Here is a 12978-nt window from a genome sequence, read left to right as displayed (position 1 = left end):
GTCCTCGCATAGACCATATATGGACATGTCGAAGCAGAGCGCAACGCATGACCATATAGGCGCGGAATTTCAAGACACCACCCCATGACTCATTGCTGGCAAGCGAGCAACCCCACTAGAAGTAGACTCATATCCGCTAGACAACGCCTTATGACTCATTGTAACGAGGTGCGGTCACCTCCCACTACCGTTTCCAAAATTGTATAAAAGCGGAATCTTTCACCCTCTCGATGGAGAGTGTGGAACGAGCCAGGAAAGGTCACATATCTTATACTTGTTCCATCCTCCCATATAAACCACTTGTATCGTGAAAGTTTTATAATAAATATCATATATTCTTTTATATCAAAAGAAAGATAAAGATTATTGAATACCTACTTTCGACGGATCCAAGGAGTCATAATCTGCATCGCCGACCAACAGCTAATTATCCTGGGGTTTTACCCCCTTAACTGCAAGAAAAAGAACCCATCAACGGAGACGTTCTGCTGGATCGAGCCACCTCGCATCACTCAGGACGTCACAATATTTACAATCATGATGTAAGTAGAAACTTTCTACTAGAAAGCATCAATGGTAAATCATAAATTTGTTTATACGCATATACAAATTTCAGAAATATATATATTTAATGATAAAAAAATTAATTGTTATTAATTATTATTTGTGATTATAATGAATAGAAGTTTTTCAGCACAAACTATGTATGTTTTTTGAAATCTTGAATTTTACATTTTCAGGATCCTAATGCTAATAACAATGACATGGAGAATGACAGGTGCTGCAGTTCAAGTCATCAGAATGTTAACTCGACAGAAAGTTTGAATGATAATATTTCAATATCTGCATCAAGCTCATTAATTGAAATGCAGGTAACGTGTATCCCAGCAAACGAAAAAAGATTGAAAAGAATTCAAACGGGATTGCCAGGAATTCAATTAAGGACTTTCCGAATTCCATTCTGTCAAAAAAAGGGATTGAAATAGTTTCAATATCATGGAATTCCTTATTTTGGAAAGAATTTGTCTTTTTTGAATCCCATCCAATTCCGACACAAAAATATTATACCACTGAATGCCAGGTTAGGGATTGAAAAGTTTCGTGATGAATTCCATTGAATACCATTGATTCCGTTAACGAAATGAATACCACTGAATGCCAGGTTAGGGATTGGAAAGTTTCGTGATGAATTCCATTGAATACCATTGATTCCGTTAACGAAATGAATACCATTGAATGCCAAACTAGGAATTAAAAATTTCTGTATTGAATTCCATTGAATTCCGTCTATCTTGACAATAAAATGAATACCATTGAATGCCAGGATAGGGATTAAAAAGTGTCCGTGTTGAACTCCATTGAATTCCGACCATTCCGACAATGAAATAAATACAATTGAATCCCAAATTTAGAAATAAATATGTATATATCAAATTCTATTGAATTCCGGCGACATTTACAACAGAACAAATTCCATTTTATTTCAAATTAAGATTAAAAAACGAGTATAATACGTTAAATTCCTAGTTTTATCCCATCGTTATTTAAATCTATAATATATATTGAATATGTCATTCCCTATCACTTATAAAATTGAAAGTCATTCTTATGAATTAATTGTAATTTTAAAAGTTTCGTATTAGTTTAATTTTTGGTAACTTTGGGATAAACAGACTAATGTAAAACATTAAATTTTTAAATATTTAACAGTCAGTATTGTTACATTAAAATAAAACGTTTTATTTACAAAAATCATATTAGACAATTTTTATTGTAAATATATATACAATTAAGTTGACAATAAAATAAATTATATTATTTTTTGTTTTTCAGCGTACAGCGTGAGCTCGATGAGGAGAATTATATTCTAATCTACCCCCCCAGATAGCACAGAGATTCGAAAAAGAATTCTTTTTTATGTCACTAATTCTGAATTCTTTTTTAGATGCAAAAAGAATTTTTTTTGCATCTAAAAAAGAATTCAGAATTGGTGACATACAAAAGAATTCTTTTTTGATTCTTTGTGCTATCTGGATACTCCGAGTAACAAGCACATAAAATCATATAAGACATAGTGTTTTTTAAAATAATATTAAGTATTATAATACGCATTCTTACAATAAATTACATTATCAATTTTACATAAAATTATCGATTAAGGATAATTTTTAAAAGTAAAAGGTTTTAATTAATCAGCCTCGAATACATTAGGCATTGAACAAACATACATTTGTTCTCCAATGTCTACTAGAACCATCTTTGAAGCAACCTCGACTATCGACACTAAAAATTGATTACTTGTTGTTAGCGATCTTATCTTCCACATATGTGGTATCTCAATTTCTCCAAGAATTACCTTCTCTAAAGGCAATTCGCTGACATTGAAATAACATCCAGTATCGGGAAAAATGATTATTTCTAAAATTTGTGCAATTTTCTTTGATTTTAGCTGAATAATACTATTATTCCATTTTTTGGACCGCGTATAATTTTTAATTTGGTATAATTGGCCATTATACACACATTTCTCATATTTTAGACCTCCAGCTGTGCATGCATCTGCAAAATATTTGCCCGATCCAAAAAAAGTTACACCCTCTGTAACTTCTACGTTTACAGTTGATCGATTGCCACCAAATAATTTATCACAATAAATTTTTACATTATTCGATAAGGAATTTGTAGCTACGCCTACTCGATATGACATAACTTGCAATGATTTTTTGGCCATTTGTTGCTCTACACCCTTTGGCCCATTGACTAGTTGCTTCAAAACAAAAATGTTACTTTCATACGGGAAAGCCGATGTCGCCCAAAGAGGTCCTGATTTTCTAACAGATTGAACGCAATGGAGAATAGAATGAACATTATATCGCATTGCAGTCGTCCCATACAAATTTTCAAAATCTGCTACGAACTTCAAGAGATCTACTTCGCACTGATCCAGTTCAGAATGCGAGATTGAGGTCTTTTGTAAAATATACATGCTTTTGACAAATAGTACGTAATGTTCGAGATTTTTCTTTGGCACTAAATCCATACAAACAGGTATAGAGTAATATAACAACCATGACTTCCAGTCTTTTGCTTTAAAATTACTATAATTAGTCATTAGTTGCGGCAACTTCCGCAAATCGCGAGGAGGTTGAATTCTACATAATCTTTCGTTAATGATTTTCCTTGCATCGCGACTTAGAATTTTTGTGAATAAATCCCATACGTGTTTTGTTACGCCTAAAATGACTGTATGCATGCAATCAAGTGGAAAACCCCACACCATATCAAAATTTGATAATGATGCAAGTACCGAATCTCCCTTCACTCCTCGACTTTGTAATCCAGTTTTAGCCGATACTTGCGTATCATATAAATGAGTTTTATGAATTCTTAACTCGGATTCTTGGTACTTGAAAGGATAACGCATAGCAGAAATATATAGCCCGGGATGATAACAGTAGCTACATCCAAAATATCCATTATATTGTATTCTATTTTGAACTACTGGTCGAGCTACGGAGTCCATTGAACAACATAAAACAGTTGGCGTATATGAGGTACGAACATTATCAACCGTTATGCCAAGATCAACACCGTCTTCACATAATCGATTGATTTGTTTAATAAACTCCGTAATGTATGTATTCATAAGTTGAGGAGTCGGCTCATGTTCAACAATCATGATACCTACCGTCAATACATATTTAAGTCGCATTGTTGGCGGTAAATCATTGAAAATGAGTTGAAGAGGCCAAAAACTTCGTTTTGACTTATGAAATAACGGCACTCCATCAGTATTAATATTGCATGTTAAATAAGTGGGATAGTCCATAATCAATTCACAATATAATTCTCCGTCGCTTATATCACTAATATCTCTACTTTCCTGTGTAACGCGCCGAGCATTAATTTTTTCAATCAAAGCATTCTGAACATTTTTATCTTGCATAAGTAAATCTAATTGGTACCGTAAATCTATAGATAAAAACATATTTGTGCTTGACAAACTTATATTGTGTTTATGATTGCAAAACTCGCACAATATTTGATTCGCGTCAAAATGTTTCTTTGTTGTGGAATATAATTTGCTGTAACAATTAGTGCAATAATAATGATAAGTTATTATATTATCCGGTGGGTCAATTTCCTTCGCGAATCTATGATTTGATATATTAATATTACGAAAAGCTGGTCCAGCACATATACGAAGAAGTTCCATTATGGATTTGCGCGCTTCATTTGACGCACGATATCGCAAACAGTGCCCAGCTACCATCGAGACAACATCATCTACACTTAAACCCGCCGCCGGAAACATTATTGCACTACCTGTGCGTGTATGAAATTCTTCATTTCGCACGTCTAAATCATCTTCATTTTTTTCAATGTCATCAACACTCCCAGTGACGCTTCCTGCATCCGATGTGTTTTCATCAAATACCATTACCCATTCTTGATCTTCAAATGAGATATTCTCTTGCACGCATTGTGCAGATTGTGGTATTGTATTTTCGTGACTAACACCAGCACTGCCAATGACTTCTTGTTCAAATATTCCAGCGTTGCAAAGCTGATTCGAACACGATGGTTCACAATCAGTAATCCCTACAAGGAACACAAGAGATTTATTATTACTCTTGAAAAGCCATTAATATGATACACAAAAGATATTGAAAAATTACTAAAATAAAGATATTAATATGATTATGATACACAAAAGATATCGAAAAATTATTCAAATAAAGATATATATTTAAATATATATTTTGTTGCAATACCATCAAATTAAACAAGAAATAAATTAATACTTTTGTTTCCAAATTAATAAGATAATGATATTAATTTATTGTACCATAATTGTACCAAAACGTATATATATTTCATTAAATTTTAAATAAATTTGTAGAGATCTCTAAAATTCGCAAGAACATGATTACGATAAACATCGTTCTAAATTGATTGAAATTTATTTCATGTAAAATCCAAAATAAAGTATTTTTTATTTACCTAAAATCTTCTTTCTTCTAATCTTTTTTTCGCATTAGTTATAAAAAAATTTAATTTTTGTTATAAAGTGAAGAAGCTGTAAACTCTCTTTATAAATTACGTAGGCCTGCCAATATGATGGGCCTGAAAGATGTTTCAGATGTTGCAATGGTTTTCGAAGTATTTTTATTTGTTGAATTCAAATCCGCCCGCAAAAATTGTCTATCACGTTCTTTTTTAGAAAAATATGATTTTATGAGCTAAAAACAGCGATTTTTGCAATATTAAGCCGTTACTGTAGCCGACTAATTAATCTCTTCAATATTTTCTTTGCGGTATCTTAAAGAGCTATCTTTTATTTTTATATAGCGTTCTTTATTTGCGTTTATTTTTTTCGTTGAACTGTAAAAGTTTTAAGAAGAAAACTTTTTAAAGTAAATCCTGTAATGTACACAAGGAACTGGACTAGTGTTTACATAAGCTGTATATTTTAAGGGGTTTTTGAGGTGACTGATTTCGAATCTGCCATCAGATTTGCAAAATTAATTTGTTTAAACAAATTGTTATAAATTATTTGTTTAAATAATTTGTTTAAACAAGTTATTGCAAAATTCAATTTTTTGAACCTGTACTTATATATAATTTTTTTATTATTTTTCCCTAGAACATAATTTTAAGATTTTTTTTTTTTAATTAAATTTTGCAATAAAACTTTCACAACCCGGCAAAAAAAATTGTACGTAAATAAAGAAAAGTCGCTTTATAAAGATAAAAAATAGCTCTTTAAGATACCGCACAAAAAATATTACAAAAATTAATTAGTCGACTACAATAACAATTTAAATATGACAAAAATAACTGCTCATAAAACCCCTTTTTTTAGTTTTATGATAATACAAGACTGTATCACATTCTGCACCTGGGAAATATTTATTATTACAAAAATATTTATAATTACAGCCCAAAGTATTACAATTTTTTAATTTATATACTTTATATACGCGATACATATACCGTAGTAAAGCAAAATTAATAAATTCTTGTCATAATATTTAGAGCTTGTGAACAAAACTGTGATACTAACTTTATATATTAATATAAAAAAAAAAATTTCATTGTCAAGACACAGCATAGAATTGAATATTAGAATCCTGGCTAAGGTATTATTTTTCTCTATAAAATTTCTTTACAGTTTTACGAGGGAAGGGGGGATATAGATGCTAGTTAGCATTAAAAATATTAAATGGCTTGTCAATTTAATTTCTGATATTACGTTCCGGCTTCATGTAAGGACTGTGTTTTAAGACCGACAAATATGCGGCGCGCAGTTCGCGTGAGCTATGTTTCGTATATAAATTTACACAAATAATTATTAGGCACTAAAGAACCGCCGCAGATTTTCTGCAGACCGACATAGGCATTTCTATATATCCTTGTTTGAATACTAGATATTGTCACTGAATTTGATTCTTATCCAGCATTGGCTTTAATAATATATATTTCCTTGTTCCCAAATTGAAAATGTCATACTGTCCTATATATATTTTCATATATGATACAAATTTTCTTTTTACTTAAAAAATTAGTGACTTGATCAACAAATACAAAAAACATTGTTACGTCTTGGAATAAAAAACCATCATACAGCAGATAAAAAGTATTTATGAAGAATGCGATAAAGAAAAGGTGAAAATAAACAAGTGCCCAAAAGTTAGAAGTTCATTATTATAATAAAATTGAAATAATATTAAACCTGTGCGTTCATCTATGCGAAGTAACATTGCGTCGTATTTCTGTTTCCATTTCGTATATGTACGACACCATATTCTTGTTGAAGTTTCTGTGTAACCACAGTTTATATCTTTTTCTTTCCATGTTGTATTTAGTGTTTCAATATTCACTGCAATTCAATGCAACAAAAAAATTAGCAATATACAACAGTATTTTGTTAAATTGATAAAAAATCTTACCTTGAATACCGTAAAATGATCTCTGCTATCTGCTTCCAATGACTGCGTATAATTTTAATGGAAGATGTACAGGTCAACAATGCAGTCTTTCAAAATCTGAATGTCACATACTTGAAACGCAAATATTCGAAAGTCACAGAAATATGTAACTGCTTTCCGTGGATGCACTGCACAAGACGTAAATTACGTAGTTACGTATTATAAATTACGTATTACACAATATAGGCTGATCAGGCTTCTCTCATGTTCGGCAATTGACATTTTGAAGGTTAATCGACCGATTAGATTAACTCGCGTTGGTGAAACCGAGCCTAAAGGTGCCTTTTCATGCTGACGCTCGACGCTCATTTTCAGCGGCAAGAAGGTCGCATGACCACAATTGACGCCGGCGTCAATTGAAATTCATGAAAAGGAAAACAGCGTCAAAATTTCGGCGTCTTCGCGCTGCTTTGGCTTTGACGCTTGAAGTTGGAAAAATCCAACTTCTCTTTCTTGACGCTGGCATCATAGTGATGTCACGTGACGTCGCTCAACGCTGTTTTTCAGCGTCCCATGAATTGGCACCTTAATGCTGGGTCTAAAATGCAAGCCGCAGAATCGTGAGTCGCAAGAATTGACCAATCACAGTCGATTATTCTCCTCAAATTCGACTGTGATTGGTCAATTCTTGCGACTCACGACTCTGTGACTTGCATTGTAGACCCAGCATAAGGCTTTTGTTTCCGATATGAACACGTGCGTCCCGGCTGCGCGTGACGTAGTAGTCAATGATTGGGCGCACGCTTGCGGCAATAGACACGTAGACAGTAGCCGAATATTATCGTTATGTTGATTCTCAGTGTCCGGCGAATGTGATTTTCTCTGCTTTCGCGTGTATCGGTATTTTCATCCTTAGTCCTTATATCATTTCTTGAGCTGTGTATTCGCGTTCGGTTCTCTTGCCTGCACAGCATTAATCGATTCTCGCGTCGTTTAAGTTTGACCAATTTCTCGTGTTCGGTTTCTGCCACAGTGGCAGAAAGTGGCAAACAGTGCCGTTTCTACCGAACACGAGGAAATCGGTCAGACTTAAACAATGCAATGAGCTTTTTACGGTACGTGAGTTCATGATTTTTAGTTAATTTTTAAACAAGTAGAAATTTATTAAGACCTAACATGTATGCGTACGTGCGGATTCCGCCAACAAAAAATGTCCGCGAGATTCGGAAAGTTATGTCGGTGAGGGATATTAAAAAGTTCAAATCGCAAAATCCACTTAATCCGCGACAATTATATAAAATTAAACACAATGGAGATATTGTCGTAGGTCACGTTCTATGTACTGCAAGTAAGTAAAAAAATCTAATTTTCTTATATACTTAAATTTTCTATTGTACTAGATTATCAAAAATTTCCTTAAAAATTCAACATTTAATGCAACAGATTTTTCATAAAAATTTATTGTTAAATATTTTTATTATTAATTTATTATCATTATTTGTAGGTACCAAGAGCGAATTGGAAGCAATGGTGGCAAGAAAAAGAATGAATATTCCACCGTCCCAACATCTACTGTCAGCATCTGACAGCTTTAGCACCGATACTGAAAACTCACCAAAGTCTGCTAAGGTACGTTAATATACAAAGAAACAATGACTCTACAGTAAATTTTTTATGTTTCTTTTATAGAGGATAGATGAAGATTTAGAAAATAGAAAACAACATAGGCTAAAGCAATTGAAAGAACGTCAGGCTTTGTGTGCAATTAATGCACAATCTGTTGAAGAATACCAGGTATGAAAATTTGATACAAATTTTTATATACCTGATATAAAGTAATTTATGCAATTATAACGCAATTATAAAGCAATTATAACAAACACATTATTAAACAGGAACATAGCACTTGCAACAGAAGCTCGTCGACTTTAAATATTGAAATTGAAGATTTAAAAAGTACTGTAAACGCATATAAAGTCCAATGTGACTTCTTAAAAGACAGTCTCCAAAAAAAAGAAAAAATAATTGCAGAAAATGCGGAATAGATTGCTAAACAAAAAGATATGGAAGTAACTATTGTGGCATTAGAGAAAGAAGTACAATCATTACGCCGATTGAATTACGATGTTGAATTGCAGGAATCTGCAATCTTAAAAGGAAAAAAAATTCAAAGTTCGTATATATATATGTTTAATATACACAACATAGCAGCTATATTGTACAATATGAAATAATAATACAATTATTATTATGTAATTGATCACTTTTTCACAGGTTTCAATGAAGGCAACAATTTAAATGTGGTTACAGGAAACAACCTGACAGTATCAAATAAACATCCCGCAGTTGGTTCTATAACGCCTGATAATAAAAGCGTAAGTGAGTTCAATGTTTGCAAGATTAATCTACAGATATTCCTCTACTTACAACAAGATTACGTTCGTAAAACTTTGTTATTTGTAAATCAAATTTATTTGTAAGTCGAATGAATAGCATTATTATATTTTATGTAGTTTATATGAATGAAACATTATTTAAGCAAAATAATTATAACTAAAAACGATTAGAGATCTATTTAGAAAATGACAAAGGAAAATGTTTTTCTAAATTATCATTTTTAATACATTTATTATAAAATTAATATTTAGCTGCACCTCGCACAGCGACTAATAATTTAATATGAAAGACTGATATTTATAGTTTGATCTTATATTTAAGATCTTAAGTTTATCGTTAAATACTTTGTTTTTAATGAAATTGTATCTAAAGACAAACTTAAGACAATCTTAAGTTATATCAGACTAGAGATTGAGATTGAGATTGAATTGAAATTTCACCAATCAAAGTTAAAGAATATTGGTTTCTTATTGGTTCATTTTATTCAATCCCAATATCAATCTCCAGTTTGATACGGGCTTAATAAAAAACTAAACTATGAATGTCAACCAAAAAATAATAATAAAAAAGTAAATGTTCTTATTCGTATGAACATCCATTTTTATAGTTGGCGCATTTTCTTTATTTTACTTTTTTTTGTAGAGAAAACATCTTTTTTTGAAAAAGATAATTTCGTTAAAATTTCACACATTTGTAGTACCAAATTAAAGTTATTTTGTATAAAGTTATTTTGTATTTGTCGAAAAAACAAATTTTTTAAAAAAAGTTATAATTTTATTTTGTACGAGAATAAATTTTTGAGGACGTTCCTCGCATATACTTGGCGCAAGGCATTACACTGTGCCTCTTGATTTTAAAATTTTTTTATTTTTTTTAAATAAATATTTATATATTTAACAACATTAAATAGTAATTAAATAAATATGAAAAAAGTGTCTTTAAGTTTGCGTTATTATAAATTGAATTTTTGTTTACTTTATAACTATAGTATTTATTTGTTTTGACCATTTTTACATAAAATGTAAAATATAGTAATAAATTACAATAGTCTTTTTCAGATATATGTTATGCAATTTATTGAAAAAATTTTAATAAATTAAACTTAAATTTTTAATGTAAAAATAAATTATTAATTACAAATAAATTAAAAAAAAAAAACATTATCAACTGATTGGATAGTTTTGCATACACTGCTGCTTTCCTCATACTATCCATACTCTCAGAGTACCACAGCATTTTACATCTAACATAATGAAGTAAACTGTAATATTTATGAAATATTGCCATCTAAACAATTTTAACTTCTGTTATTGCTCCCCACAATAATAACCTTTGGAAATCTGCCCAAGTTTTTTATATATCTTTTTTATATGTCATATCTACGAATATTATAACAATTAAATCTTGCAGATTCATCTTGGATATGGCGAATACTTGCCTAAAACTTCATATGTCGCAGCTGCTTGCGATTGCAGAAGGCCCGCAATTTTTGTTCGGCAAATCGCGATTTGTCTGTTTTCTTTGGAAACGCTTTTAAATAGCACTGTAACAGGCAAAGGAAGCAACCGAAACAAGAATTCTAAACAGCCGAAAAATGCCTTAGATTGCAACAAAATTTTAGCAATTAAAGGTAATCCATATGTAATTTCATATTATCTCATCAATGATGTCTTCCTCTTTTATCATTGCTTTTCTTATTATTAGATGACGAATAAAATATATCATAAAACAGTCAACCCTTAACATTTTTTACAACCACAACGATAGAGATTTTAATTTTTTGCTAAAATTGCAACCGGTGTTGTACAAAGTAGTCATATTCATATTTACGAAGATAAATTTAATTCTCTTTAACGTTAGAAACTATATCAATGCTTTTAAATATATCTGTCTAATTATATTTGCAATAATAAAAGAAAACACCAGGCTAAACATTTCTGCTGGAGACAATTGTTCTAAAGCAAAGGCTGCAACTTAAAAAAATGAAAACATACAAAGTTTTCTAATTTTATCATTGCATATTTTGCATTATTTTACAATTTATTTAGAAGTTTTGTTTGTTGAAGTCGCTATTAGTCTTCAAAATAACATGTCATTGTTTAAGGGTAACATAAGACATGTTTTTTGAAGACCAATAGCAATTTAAACAAACAATTAAAATTTCCATATAATTTGTAAAATATTGCAAAATACACAATAATAAAATTAGTAAACGTTTGTAGTATGTACCTACGTTTTTACTTTTTGAGAAAGTTAGAGTTGAGTTGAGTTGCAGCTTTAGTTGTGTTGACGGGGCCCTTCGTTCTAAAACGAATGTCTCCAACAAAAATTAAAAAATATTCAGTGTATCTTTTATTTTTGGCAAATTGCCGTAATGAAGCAAACATTTGAAAGCACCAATTTCTAATTAATATTTAAGAGAATCAAAATTATTTACACAGATAAATATGGACACTTTGTACAATACCGATTGCAACTTCAATAAAACATTGAAATTTCAATGTTATTGTTGTAAAAAAAGTAAAGGGCTGATTGTTTAGGAGTAAATTTTATTCTTTGCCTAACAATACAATAACATTTTATTTTCTAATTCTCTTTGATAATATACTATTAAACTCTTCTTTTCTTTAGCAATATACTATCATTACTTAACAGTTGAAAAAAAATCCCACCAGCACAGGCGGACAAATTGGTGGAAAAAACTAGAAACATTTTAGCTAAACTTATATCTTCCTTAAAAGATTGTAAGCAATTTTGTTTCAAAATACGACTATAGTTACAACTTCTTTATTGAGATATTCATACCGACATATTTATAATATAAACATTTTTCAGCGCATACATGTACTGCAGAAAAAGAAACCGATGCAATAAATGAGAAGGTTCTTAATTCAGAAGAACCGGACATCGAACCAAATATTGATGTCTATTGAATCGAATATTGAACGGGACACTGAATCGAACATCGACTTCTCGATCGACCCGTTAGGAATGGAAGAAGCAGCACAAGTGCCTAATGAGGAAACATCTTCGTTGAACGAAAATAACAGCGATCCGGACTTCAATGTCCTTTTCCCACCCGAGTCATCAAGTAGTGGTGGGTACAAATAAATATAATACTTATTTTTCGAAATCGCTTATACTCATCACAATTTCTTTTTTCCAGATTCTGATTAAAGGTGAGGTTTTTGGACATTTTAATATAAAATAAAAATGTTTATATCTATTTCTTATAAATATAAGTGTTTTTATTTAACATTTTATTTTTAGATTTCTTATTTTTACAAGTTTCTTTTGTTTAAATTTGATTTTTTATTTTTTGTTTGATTATAATTTTTAACCGAAAGTTCTTTATTAATACTTATGTATTAAGATACTATAAAGTATATTAATTATATAATAAATAAAAAATAAACGTTTATCTAAAAGCATTAAAATTTATTATCCTTTCCTATTTTCCTTTCCTTTCCTATGTGTGTGTGCGTGTGTGTGTGTGTGTGTGTGTGTGTGTGTGTGTGTGTGTGTGTGTGTGTGTGTGTGTGTGCGTGTGCGTGTGCGTGTGTATGTGTTTGGTCATTACGGGAGGCATTTAAAACAATTTTCTAAACCATCTAATGCCATGCAATTCCATAACCTTTACGGATTCCAT

At 30.8% G+C, this 12978-nt stretch overlaps 2 long non-coding RNA genes and 1 pseudogene across 2 annotated transcripts; 2 read left to right on the top strand and 1 right to left on the bottom strand.

Annotated features, from left to right (window-relative positions):
• The first annotated feature begins 206 nt into the window (after positions 1 to 206).
• On the top strand, positions 207 to 1963 carry LOC139814646 (uncharacterized). The gene is made up of 3 exons (XR_011732512.1): positions 207 to 542; positions 741 to 872; positions 1834 to 1963. It is a non-coding gene; the product is annotated as an uncharacterized lncRNA (long non-coding RNA).
• On the bottom strand, positions 1753 to 7267 carry LOC139814645 (uncharacterized). The gene is made up of 3 exons (XR_011732511.1): positions 6954 to 7267; positions 6737 to 6883; positions 1753 to 4602 (listed from the first exon to the last, which is right to left on the bottom strand). It is a non-coding gene; the product is annotated as an uncharacterized lncRNA (long non-coding RNA).
• A 1258-nt stretch (positions 7268 to 8525) lies between these two features.
• Positions 8526 to 12440, top strand: LOC139814644 (uncharacterized; annotated as a pseudogene).
• Positions 12441 to 12978: the final 538 nt, after the last annotated feature.

Source organism: Temnothorax longispinosus, chromosome 6 (genome assembly GCF_030848805.1).
Source record: "Temnothorax longispinosus isolate EJ_2023e chromosome 6, Tlon_JGU_v1, whole genome shotgun sequence".
Lineage (NCBI taxonomy): Eukaryota > Metazoa > Arthropoda > Insecta > Hymenoptera > Formicidae > Temnothorax > Temnothorax longispinosus.
This window is presented reverse-complemented; position numbering and strand designations above follow the sequence as displayed.